Source organism: Chiroxiphia lanceolata, chromosome 2, assembly GCF_009829145.1.
Source record: "Chiroxiphia lanceolata isolate bChiLan1 chromosome 2, bChiLan1.pri, whole genome shotgun sequence".
Taxonomy (NCBI): Eukaryota; Metazoa; Chordata; class Aves; order Passeriformes; family Pipridae; genus Chiroxiphia; species Chiroxiphia lanceolata.
In genome coordinates, this window is record NC_045638.1 from 14,467,903 (window position 1) to 14,481,362 (window position 13,460).

General features: G+C 40.9%; 1 non-coding gene across 1 annotated transcript; it reads left to right on the forward strand.

Moving 5' to 3' along the window:
• Positions 1-4,900: 4,900 nt before the first annotated feature.
• Positions 4,901-5,097, forward strand: LOC116783554. Its single transcript, XR_004355750.1, has one exon. It is a non-coding gene; the product is annotated as a U2 spliceosomal RNA (small nuclear RNA).
• The last annotated feature ends 8,363 nt before the right edge of the window (positions 5,098-13,460 follow it).

Consider the following 13,460-nt stretch of genomic DNA (forward strand, 5'->3'; position numbering starts at 1 on the left):
ATTCTACCCTCTGCCCTGGCCAGGAAGGCTCATCTTTCTGGCAGGGAGCAGAGAGAACATATTTTAAATTAACTCCTTGGCTGCCCATGAAGAACTACTCCACAGCACGCTGGGAAAGTGCCACACCACTTCTGAAGACAAAACCACCTTCTCATGATGAAGGACAAAAAGTCCAGTTTAATGCATTGTCCATGTGTGTGGTGCTCTCTGAGCTTTATCTCTTTGCTCCTAAATGATGAGGCCGCAGGTGTATTTGAAAGCCAGGGGGTAGACAGACGAATTTGCTGTCATCCTTTTTTTTTCAGTTTGTGTCAATTTTACTTTATTTTGCCAACAACCCCACAAAGGAGTTTACTAGCTGACCTTTCTTAGATGTGTTGTTACATGTCTGGAAATCAATTTCTAGAGTTATCTGTTGTCTTTTTTTCCTTCCCTGTAGCACTTTGAAATGTGGAGGCTGGGGAGAGATAAGTGATATAGGTTTGCTGGACTGGCACAAATGTAGCAGGGACACAATTTATGACTCACCTCATTCATGGTAGATTATATGCTCTTGAGATGCTTGATGATTTATAGCTGATGTAAATTGTGATACTTACTGTGCCATTAGCAAAGCCATTATCTCTGTCGTGAAAACTTAGGATCAATATATGTCAGCAGAGACAGAAAGAATATTGTGAGTTTGATGATAAAAATGGGTTTGTGGAGAAGGATTCTAGGATTCCATTTGACACAGTCCTTTCAAAATGCTAAGAATAGCAATTTTAATAATGAAAATCCTGAAGTCAGGTAGTTGTGCCCTTTCCAGTTGTGAGGTATGTGGTAATGGCTAGAGTGCATTAGCACCCTACCTCAAAAAAAAAAAATTTGCAAATCACAACTAGGAAAAACTAGCCTGTGACATGATGTGCCAGCCATTTCCTAGATAGAAACTAATAATATGTTGAAATTTTACTTGTTATAATGAAAATTAATTCCCAAAATTAATTCCCAGAATTAATTTTATTCTGCAATTAAAGAAAATGTGTTTTGTAGTACTAATCAGAGCCTTCCACCAAAGGAGAGAATCAGCACCATACATTTAGGTTACTGAGCACAGGCTGGGTGTCACACTGGATAGGCAAACATCTGAGATAAAGCTTTGGTAAGCAAGCCACTGACTACAGTCAGTTCACAATAAATAGTCACACAAACTACTTACTCAAAGTAACTTTAAAAATCATTGCTCTTCAGCTGACAATGCTAAAGATTAACTTCAGTTGTGTTCCAGTTATCAATCCCTGAAGACCATCACTAGTGACCACCAACATTGTGCTATTGATTAAAATTCTTTAAGACCCATAGTCCAGGCAATTATCCATTCACTTAATTCCTTACTGTCTACTTAACCAAACATGTCTCACCAATTTGGCTATTAGGATATGGAAATTGGCTATGGAAAACCACACCAAATGCTTTGCCAGTGTCAAAGTATTCAACATCCACTGCTCTCTCCTCATTGTGTCATCAATCTTGTCACAGAAGGCAATCAGTTCCATCAGGCACAATATGCTGCTGGTAACTCCACGCTGGTTGTTTGAAGTCACCTTTTTGACATTCAAGCACCCGGATAGGACCTCTAAGAGGACTTGCTCCATAAACTTTGTCATGTCCTTCCAAAGCTGCTATAGAGCAGCCACATGGTGACGTTGGCCCACTTGTCTGCTGCTCCTAGAGACATCCCATCTGCTCCATCTGACTTGTATATGTCCAACTTGCTCGAGTACTCCCTTACTCCATCTTCCTCTCCTTTGGGTGCTGCTGCACTCTCACAAACTCTGCAACGAGGTTCAAGAGCATGAGAGGTCTGAAGGAAAGTCTTCAGCAGCATAAAAGGCAAAAAGGTACCAATTCCCTCTGCCTTTCCCACATCCTTTGTCCCTCAATCTCTACTGCATTTAACAGCAGGCTCACAATTTCTTTAGCTTTCCTCTTTAAATTCTGTTATAGAAGCCCTTCTTCTTGTCCTTCACATCCCTTGCTAATTTAAACTCCAGCTGCTCTTCTGGTATCTCTATGTTTTCTTATATTACAGTAAATTAGTTAAATTCATCCCACTGGTAGGAAGAAAAACTCTAAGGAAGAACTCACTGGAGCCATTTACACAAGGGAACCAGCCAAATACATCTAAATCTTTCAAGACTTGGAAGCAGCAACCAGATGGAAAGGGACAATTTCCAGATGTCAACCCTCCATGGAAGATTTCAAATCCTGGAAGAAAGGAACTCATAGAAAATTCATCTTATAAGAGACATTAGAGAAAGAAAATTCATTGTTCTCTTTTGTTGCTGTGTAACTCAAATCTTTTCCCAAACTCTGACTCTTGCTCTATATTTTTAATTCCCAATGCACATTAATTACCAATTGTATTTTAATATTCTGTCAGCACATTATATCTATTTTCTCTTGGAAAACTGGGGTTTTTTTTTCCCATGGGGCATAAGATAAGCACTTTATTAATTAAGCTGCCCAGAAATGAATTCACATGATTGGGAGTGCTACCATTTCTGTCAAGTATGGAACATCATTGTTTGGAAAGATGAAAGACAGCTCTGAAAAAAAAAAAGAAAAGGAAAAAAAAAAAGAAAAGAAAAAAAAATTAAAAATCCGTGGTTGAGCACACACTGGAAGGACAAAGCACTGTGTCGTTCAAATCCTCACTCCCTAAGGACTTCCTAGGAGAATCTTGGTGCAAACAAAATTTTGAAAAAAAAAAGGGTTATAGTCTTCACAATGAAAGACTAAAAGGTTTTCAACATATATATATAATATAATATATATTTATATATAATATATATACAAATATAAAAACCCTAGGAGAAGACAATATGAGTTCTCAATCTTTCCTTCAAAGATTTTAGTTTGCTGCCAGGCATTAACCTTCATATTTCATGTGAACTACACTGTAGTTCATCGAGGGTTCAACACATTCACTGTCTTTGCTACAAGAAATTTGTGACATTTTTTCATGAAATACATTAGGTGTGAAAATAGCAGGAAGAGAAAATAGTGACTATCAAAAGAGGACTGGTCTCTTGTCTTTTTTTTCAAGTGACTTTCCAGCCTGAGGTTGCCACCGCAGAGCTAAGACTAGAATTCATATCAGCTATCTTGCCAAAATTATCTCCTCTTGTCTTTGATGGCAAATGTTTTATCTCTTTTTGTTTTGAACTTTTTTCAGTGACGCGTAAGGAAAGAGTCCCAGTTTCACTTCATTTTCCACTAAAACAAAGCCCTCACTTAGTTACACATTAACATCTGCTGCTTGGTATATTAGTGCCCAGAGCCAGCCTGGCTCCTCCTTTAGTCCCTGCCTTCAGGCACACTTCTCTTTCCATGGCAGGGATCTGAAGCAGCAGGTTTCCAGTTGTATTCCAACTTAAGATGGCAAATAGTACGTTGCTTTGAAGTAGTTCCTTTACACATCACCTCTTTCACTGTTGTACATTGCCCCTATGAAATGCTCTTCTGGGATGATATAACTGTTAACATCTTGATTTCTTACACCATACATGTTTTTTTTGGCTCCTGCAGCCTCTTCCCGTATCAGCTTGAGAATCAGCTTTCTGTTTCTCATTTCATATGGTATTTTGGCTGATGCCCTCCTGTATAATGAGTGTCTAGTCACTTAAGTCAAGGCCTAGAAGGTTTGCCTGGAAAATGAAAGGGCTTTCATGAGGGGGTCATTTTAGATCTTCCTAGATGCATTCATGCTGCATATTTTGACTCAAATTCCACTCAGTACCTGTCTCCTTTTGTGCAGCTTGTGAGACCAGCTTTTAAACCCTTGCTTTTAAACACTCAGGATTTCTATCACAGTTTCGCTTCTCTGTTTTATCACACCTATAATCATACCTCCTGTGTGTCATCTTGACACAGAGAGCAGGGCTCTTTCAGTTCCTGTACTACATAACATAGTTAGCCAATTCCTGCCATAATTATCTGAAAATTGTTTTTAAAATCACATATTTCAAAGTAAAATCTTTCCAGGATTAAAGGTCGCTTATAAGGAGTTGTATTTGTTGGTGATATCCACCCTCTGCAGCATCAAAACCAAGCAAGACTTGGGCACTCTTCATGCGCCCTCTGAACTCCTGGGAAATTTAACTTTGATGAGGAGACATTCAGTGTTTCTGTTCTTTCATTTGGAGCCTCCCCCACTGTACTCTTGACACCAAGGACATTTCACTCAGTCACCTTAAGAGAGGGACTTGTCACCTTCAATTCCACCTGATCTGTCCTTGTTTCCTGAGCTGTCACCTAATATAACACTAATCCAACAAACCAATCTAGAAATACCTTAAAATGAAAGTTTTTCACAGCAGGCATCAAATCCAGATCAGCCATTTTTTAAGCCCATACCTTCCTGTGTGAAATCATCTCTCTCCAGCTAAAACATCCCTCTTGCACTCCTCTGTCCCGCCAGCTTGTCAGGAGTTAGGTACTTTGTTGCTGCCATACCCTCTGCCCATGACCTGGACGCGGTACAGGGATTGGTAGAAGGTGAACACTGTGCCTGTGATCTCCATGCAATGCAGGCCTTCTCCCAGTCAAGTTAAACATTCCTCTTTGGGACTTCCATTGCTTTTGGCAATGTAAACACTTGAATAACTACACCAGTCCACTACAAGTTAGGCTCTGAAAAGTTTTGATGCCGTGGGAGGGCTGGAAAAATAGTTAGGGAACCATTATTATTGACAGAAAAGACAAAACTAAATTTTGAACTTGAGTTCTCCATCTATCACAGAGCAGAGTAAAAATGGTGTGTACAGGGGCAGCTCTGAATTCCGGACAGAAAGCACCAAGTACTTTTTTTATCTATAAAAGCAGGCAGAGAGCAAGGCAGCACATAAAGTGCCACGTCACTTCTCGACCTTTTGGCTAAGATCAAGTGTAGTATCTGTTCTTATCAGTTTAATTTTTTTTTTTGAATATTAGGAAAAAAATTTTTACAAAGAGAGTAATCAGACATTGGAATGGGCTGGCTGGAGAGGTGGTGGATTCACCATCCCCGGAGGGGAAACTGGATGTAGCACTTAGTGCCATGGTCTAATGACCATGGTGGTGTTGCATCAAGGGTTGGACTTGATGATCTTGGACGTCTTTTCCAACCTGACTGATTCTGTGATTCTGTGATCTCTCAAGGTTTCTGTGATCCTTTGCTCACAGGAGTGTGCCTGGAGGCTCCTCACTCCTCTAGTGCACCACAGGGAGGCCAGGTTTTCAGTGTGGTGAAAGGTCCTGCTTGTGGATGGTCTGCAGGAAGTGCTGTGTGAGTAGGCAGTGCTGGTGTGGTGATGCACAATGCAGGGCTGGAGGACAGGAGAGGAGCAAAGCCCCAGGCCTCCAGGTGGGATCTGCAGAAGGTGGCTCCTGAGGCAGGGAAAATGGTCCTCGTGCTTTGATTAAGGGTCCTGATTTGCATGCCATTGGGGAGAGGGTGTAGGTAGGAGCAGGATGTTGGATAAATCCATTTATAAACACTTAGAAGTGACAGGTAGCAAATTCCCACCACACACATACACTTCTCTTTTTTAAGGAACGTTGTAGGGTCAGCCCAAGGTTTAACCAGACACCAATTGCTCCCAATAACACAGAGAAATGACCTCTCACAGCAGTGCAGCTCCACACTCCTTCCCCTGGCTGTGCCTCTATAGCTCAACTCAAAAGAAGGCACTGGAGGGTTGCTTTGTGGTAGTAAATACACAAGGAGCAAGACAAAAACATCAGACCCTGAAATTTGGGGAATGACTGCAGCAGAGCTCCTAATCCCACTTGAAAGGATGGGCTCATGTCCAATTACAGGTTTTTTCCAATCCACTGGGAAAGCCATTACACTGATGGCAATCAGATTGGTGCAGCCATGGCAATCTTGAAAGCATTTAGGATATCTTTGATTAAATGATATAGTGGACAAAGACTGAAATTGCTTCTCTAGCAAAACCCCAGCATGAATAGTTTTTTAATTAAAATTAGGTAATCTGACACTTTCACTTGTAAAATCACTTGAAAGAGAGAAAACAAAAGTGAGCGACAGGAGAAAGGGAAAATGCCTCTTTGTTTTCTCTACTGACTGATTATCACAACACTGGTTTTAAAATCCCTTTGCTTCCCTGTGTAATGAGGTTGATCAAAATTCTCTAAAGAAATAAAACAGCTGCACAGACCTCCAAAATCACACTCTTCTCTACTGCATGTGCATTGTATTCTTTTCAACAGCTTTGTTTCCAAATTATTCTTTCCCCTTCATTGCCTCTGAAAGTCTATTACTGGATTTATTAAAACAAAGCTGAATAAGCATGCTGAATACAGACACAGTGATTGCCTCAACACATGTTTGTGCAAGGACTACTGTGCTAGCAGGTCTGAGCTGCTGGCTGTCACTGAACTGAGGCAGAACAAAGGAAAACCCAGCTGAAAGAATGAAAGTGTTCACTAAAGAAAGGTTCCGTATTTTGCCCTTCTATCCTACATCGAAGACCTGAAACATTAATTATTAAGCTGAAGTCACACCACGACATTTTATTTCTACCCAGGCTGGGAGGACAAATGTTTTTATATTGTCTCTAACATGACCTGACACCTTTCCCCTGTCTGAGGCTGGGATGAGGTAGTGCTGCTGCTGCTGCAAGCTATGCCTTCCAGGGAATTAGCTGGTCTGGAGTGGCTTGGGAAACGACCATGCTGCTTGCTTCCCACTGCTGCCTGGCTGTGATTTGTGAGGGAGAAGGGATGAGGAGAAGCTGGTGGGCAGAGCACACCCTGCATATACACTGCACGTGCCCACTGTGTGTACACACAATGCACACAGGCATTGCACACATTTGTGCTGCACACATGCATTTTACATACATGCACGGGGAGGGAGAGGGAATGCATGAACCCTGGCAGATGGGGAGGTGGCACACCAGTCCTCGTGCCATTGCCTGTGTCAGTGCTCATGCAAACCAAGGTGTGCCCAGCTGCTTAAGCAAACCTCTCTGGGCCAAGCCCCTTCCTCTTCCCATTTCATTTGTTTTTACACAGGCAGGCTTCCCTAAGGAAGCAGAAGGTTTAACCAAAGGGGGTTATACCTGACACAGTGAGGAGGAAGCATTGTACCCATTGCTAAAGTGAGAAGTGGTGCTGGAGCTGCTGCTGACTCCCCAGGAAAGTGGTCGAGCCACCATCACCGAAGGTATTTAAAAGACATGTAGAGATAGCATTTAGAAACACAGTTTAGTGGTGGACTTGGCAGCATTAGATTAACCATCTTTTCCAGCCTAAGTGATTCTATGATTCCTCTCTGGGCAGCATGGGGGGAGAGGCAGTTCTGCAGATGCCCACAGCTATAACACTGCTGGAGTTTGCACAAGCAAAATGCAGGTTCTTTCATTACTGGCCTCAGTCATCAGGATGGCTTGAGTTTTCCTACCTTCTTGATTTTCCTGAGAAACTAACTTTAATTTCTTGGTTGGGACAGAAGATTTTTTTGTTTTGCTAAGTGGTACCATTTTAATGTCTTGGATGTAGTGCAAGGTGCATGGGGTAGGCACACACTGCCTTCTTGGTAAGCAGCTTTATGTGCTTGTGGTAAACCACCCATCTCCTCCCCAGCCACCCCACACCCCAGCAGCACTGTCCCTGCCACGGGCACCAACTCCAGTAACATAAAACTTTTCTGTCTAATCATGGAGACAAAAACAAACAAAAACACTTCAGTGTCATAAATAAGCCCACACTCAGTTCAGTAGGACACATGGAGTTTAATTATTAATAGAACTGTATCTGGAGAAGTCAAATTGAAAAAGCAATTCTGAAATGGTGATAAAGTAACCCTTAAAGTGTTTTAAAATATGAAAATGCAATATCTGCTAAACAAGAGCAAACAGAGTCAGTCCTTTGCAAATGACCGAGAACAGGGCAGATTTTGAAAATATCAAAGGCTAGAAATTTTTTTCTGTCTAGAAGAAAATATGTGTTCCAAGTAGTTATAAGTCAATAAACTCTATGTGCAGTTATCCAGATGGAGTAAAACGCTGGCCCCACAGATATTTATCACTCAATGAACTCACTGAGGTCAGAATTTTACCCTGAAATTCTATTTGTTTAAAACTAATTAATATTTCTGATATTTTTATGTACACTCACATACCATGGACTTCCCATGCTGTGTCCATACATATATACATATATATATATATGTGTTTTTATATATACGTATATATATACATAAAATCTTTTATAGCAGTACTTGTACTAATGCTTTATAAAAATCTTTTACTGATTTACAACACTAAAGAGTTTCTAATTTCTATTTATCATTCTGTTCAGAGGTCACTCTCTTCTCTCTGATGCAAACCACTGATGCCCCGTTCTAGCAGAATGACATGAAAGTATATGTGTTGTCTGATAAAGAGCAGCCCTATTCCACAAAACTCACAGGTGTTTTTGTGATGCAGCAGCACTGCATTGTTTAGCAGCATGGACCTATAAAAGTACCACTTTTGTCAGTTAAAATGCCATGGTATGGAGATTAGTTGATTCATATGATACATGTGCTTTGGTGAAAAGAACAAAAAAGATGCACAAAACTAGAAATCAGTGGTAGAATTGCAGAGATAACCTTCCTGGGTGCCCAAGAGAAAGGAAATAGCCCCTCAAGCCCCATGGCTTATTGGGGTGACCTCTGAGGAGGCACAGCGCTGAGCCCCACCAAAGGACTGAGCTATAACACAGACACGCTCCCCAACAAGTTACAAAGGCAAACAGGTCTCCTCCCCTCAGGCTTTCCTCCCAGCAGGAATTATCTGTCAAGTTTGTAAACCATTCCCCTAGCCCAGTTTGGCAACTGCCTTTTCTGTAAGAACTTTTTATTTCTTGTTCCATATCGTGGCATATGCTCACGTTTCCCTAATTGTTGTATTTGAGAACATAATTTTTTTCCCTGGTTTTACCCAAATACTTTCCTAGTGTTGAAGAGGATGTGACATCATGTTTTTTTCAGATTCCTATAATGAAATATCTGCTGCTCACATTTCAGAAGAGGAGCATGCATCATCCGTATAAAACAACCAAATCAATCATTATTCACAGCAGCGCTGGTATGTTAAATAAACTTTGTGGTAGAAAACGTTTTAAATTCCTTTTGAAGGCATTCCCCAAGCTTTGTTAAGCAGGTCACTTTTTCACCAGTCTGGACAGTAAATATGGATGTGATAAAACTTTCAGAGACATTTTGAAAAATGTGCATCTAAGTTTGCAGTTACTGTATGCATCTGTTTAACCTGGTACAGAGAGCTGTTTCAGTTTTGGTGCTTATGGATGATTAAAATTATATCATTATATCTCTTTCTTTGATCACAATTTAGCGTAACACATTATCTTGATTCTCAGTAACTTCCAACTTTGATGTTACATTTAATAAAATATAATGCTGTGCTGAGGAATCCCACGGGTATCTTTAATTTCTTTTCTTTTTTATTAATATATATTACACTTTAAATGGGATTAAATTGTCTGATTAGTGAAGCAGGCTTTTGCTGCAGCAGTTAAACTCTGAATTCCTCAGGGCAAGCTATAGACATTGTTAAAGCATCTTTCCAAGATGCTGATAAACCCATGAGAGTTAGGCAAGACATTTTCCTTGTGCTGAGGCTGATTTCATCCTCCAACCCCAGCCTTTGCTTTGTTCATTCATCCTCCTCCACAGAAACCTTTGGTTTTGCCCATTGAAATGCTGTAAGGCTGCCTGGTACAGTAGGTGACAGAACTGATGCAGGCTTTTGAAGACAAAATCTACCTGCCACCCCAAACCCAAGAGCTGCGTGGAGAGGCTGTGTCACCACTGAGAATCATTCAAGAGACGCAGCAAGGCCAGCATCAGCCACTGTGCCCACCAGGCACAAATGTTCCTTGATGCTCATAGGCTGTATGCTGTCTTGAAGTGGGCCAGTACCACTGCTTATGGCCACCCAAACAGTGACAGGAAACTGGACAGAGCCCAGGAAATGGGGCACTTAGTCCAGAAAAGTCAAGTTGGTCATGTATAAGGCCTTGGCCCAATCCCTGTGCCCAAACAGCCCTTGACAAGTGCCCGGTCAGGCTCATGAAGTACACGGTGCGCTGAGCTGAAGTTCAAACTCAGGTATGGCACAAGGGCTATCCTATCAAAAACACTTCCAGAAAATGCTTAATAGCAACTGAAAAGCAAAGAATGGGCTGAGAGAGGCATGGACTTGGGGAAGGTTTTTTGGCCTTCTGTAATTTTTTCAGCATGCAGTCCTGTCCAGAACATCTCATTGTATATTCATTTTAATTGCCTCCAGCAGGGTAATGAGGGCAAGTGGAGCTTAATAAACACTGGCTGAGGATGACTATGCAATTCTCTAAGCGAGGAGGTCCTTAGCCTGTCAAGCAGTAATAGCAGCCTGGAGAACCTGGGGCCACATCATTATGCTCTTTATTACATTCCATTAAGACTATATATTACAGAAGTAACATTGTAGAGTTGGACAGTGCCAAGCCAAGCAGCTCTTGCCATACTGTGAGCATAGGAAAATTCTTCATCACTTCAGCTTTTATTGGCTAACACAATTGTCTTTAAAATGGTCAATCAATACAGTATGCAAAAACAAAAATTAAAATGTACAATAGGCTGACTATCAAATAAAAATCCAGATTCAAAAGAATTAAACAGAAAAGGCCTTTTAACTTTGTATAATTCTCCATATAATACTCAACGAAAAGTTGACATAAAAATGCATATAACAATAAAAACTTATATGCAAACCTATCTGATTATTTTATAAATAATTCAACCAATTAGAGTCATGATAGCATTTCAACCTAAAGAATGGTGAAGTCCCTCTGCACAGGGCATGAGGCAGAGCTCTATAATGCACCTGAATTTTTTGGTCCTTCAGCATCCAGACCCAGCTTGGACATTGTTTATGTACCTAAGCAGTTTACACGGGTGAATAGCACAGTTGCCTTTTCAGAGAGCTACTCGTGTAAAGCTAATTCCTTCACAATAGGATCAGCAGAAATACTCACAGTGTGTAAGGTGGTGGTTTTGCATTTCAGGATTAATGCAGAAAAAGAAGGAATAGACTAGACTCAACTAGGATAGAATAGAATGTTTCCATATTTCTAGGACCTGAAGAAGGGGACATGGGGCAGGAGTGGAGGTTGTTTCTTTATGTATACACAGTAGAAAAATATCTCTTCAAATTTACACAGATAAAAATGTTTTGTTCATAGGTGATCCTTCCCCTCCTGGTCACTGAAATAGAAGATTACTGAGCTAACAGCAAGAAGCATTTCACGATATTACTGGCAATTGTAAAAAGTAACAATCTAAAAGCTCTAGAAAAAAAATATGTATGATGAAGGATCCTTTTGCATAGATATAATAAGTGAACCTGAGTGCAACACAGCAAGGCACACATAGACCCAGGAGGCACAACAGGAAAACAAAGCATAGCCAAGTAGCCTGATAAAATAGAAAATGGGAAGAGCCCTCACAAACCATCACTAATGTCTTGTCTGTCCTTGATGATAAAAGTTTTATCACGTTTAATTACCTTCTGCTTTGCTTTGCAAATGATATGAAAGTATCTTACTTCAAAGTGAACTGTAAATTGCATAATCAGCTGTTTGGTTTGAGGTAAAAAGCAGGCAGGTGAGGCAGACCAGGATCCTTGTGTGGACATATGCAAGACCTAAGCCCAAGGCACAGAAAACCTGAGTTAACAGCAAGGATTCCCCAAACTAGGATACTACCGATGAATGTGCCAGTCAGCAGCAGGGACTTCTGACTTTCCTGGCAGTGTGTAGGTGCCATCTCAACTGCTAAAATCAGGGTACAAAATCTGGTCATATGCTTTCTTCTTCTCTTCTAGTGCATTTCTCTCAAACCTTTCAGCTTCCTATATCTCCCCAGCCCAGAACCTGCCCCCTGCCTCCTACAGGAGATGTCCTAGCAAGGATGAAAGAGTTTGCAGTGATTCCTTTGCTGTTGGGAATACACATGCCACAGTTCAAAAATCCTTGGTATTAAACATGAAAGACCTGAGCCTAGCAAGGAGCAGGAGGAGTGACATTTAAGGCAAGAAATGTCAGACATTTCGAAGAAATCACTATCCAATACAGAGAAACAACCCTATAAACAACAAAAGACAGAATCTATCCCACTGGAAAATAACCATGAGAGAGGAGTTCTTGCAAGTGCATCTCTGATTTGAGAGATAAAATTAGAAAATTTAAAGTCACCTGTTGTGAAACCATCTTTGCATAGTCCAATAATTTAGCAAATTTAGATAAGTGTTTGAGTTGATGTCCTGACTTTTCTGAGGACAACGACCGAATTGGTACTACCTTTAATGGGGCCAGGATGTCGACCCTGAACTTTGTGCTGTTGTTCCAAAGCAATCAACATCAAGTTGTGTCAGTGCTCATATGAGCACAGAAATGAAGTCACTACAGCACTCAATTTGCTAAGGAACTTTCCCATTACCAGGCAAACAGTATCCCTTTGCTGAAGACCAATACCTGCTTGTTTGAGGAAAAGGTCTATGAAAATACTGCCATCACAATTTATGTGAAAAATTCCTCTAGAAAAAGTGGCAATTCAAATGATAAATTGTAATCCATGGAACTCAGAAACAGAGCTAGCATGAAGGAAGCAAAAATACTTTTCCTCTTAAGAAAACTTTGACTTTTTCAGGGAAAATTGATAAAAGAATGTTCTTGTTCCAAACCATAATATTTTGTTTCCAAAAAGGGTCAATAGAGCCTTGAGTTTAGGAATGTCTGCTTCTTTCACACTAGAAGGTAGTTCGAGATCCTGTCTTTTTCCATAAATTATGTTTCCATTATGTCCCACTTCTTTCTAAAGAAACATAAGAAAATAATCCCATTTGCTTCAGTTATTTAGCTTCAGTAAACCTTCCTCCACCTTGACTGATGGACAATCATAAAATCATAGAATGGTTTGTGTTGTAAAAGGCCTTAAAGTTCATCTAATTCCAACCCACTACCTTCCACTAGACCAGGTTGCTCAGGGCCCCATCCAATATGACCTTGAACATTTCCAGGGATGCAGCATCCACAACTTCTCTGGACTTCCTGTTTCAGTGTCTTACCACCCTCACAGCAAAGAACTTCCTCCTAATATCTAATCCAAAATTGCTTTCTTTCAGTTTGAGACTATTCCCCCTTCTCCTGTCACTAAATGTCCTTGTAAATAGTGTGTCTCTCTCCTTCTTGTAGGCTCCCTTCAGGGACTGGAAAGCTGCAAATAGGTCACCCCAAGGCTTTCTCTTCTCCGGGCTGAACAATCCCTATTCCCTCAGCCTTTCCTCATAGCAGAGGTGCTCCAGCCCTCCAGTCATGTTGGTGGCCTCCTCCGGACTCGCTCCGACAAGTCGATGTCCTTCCTG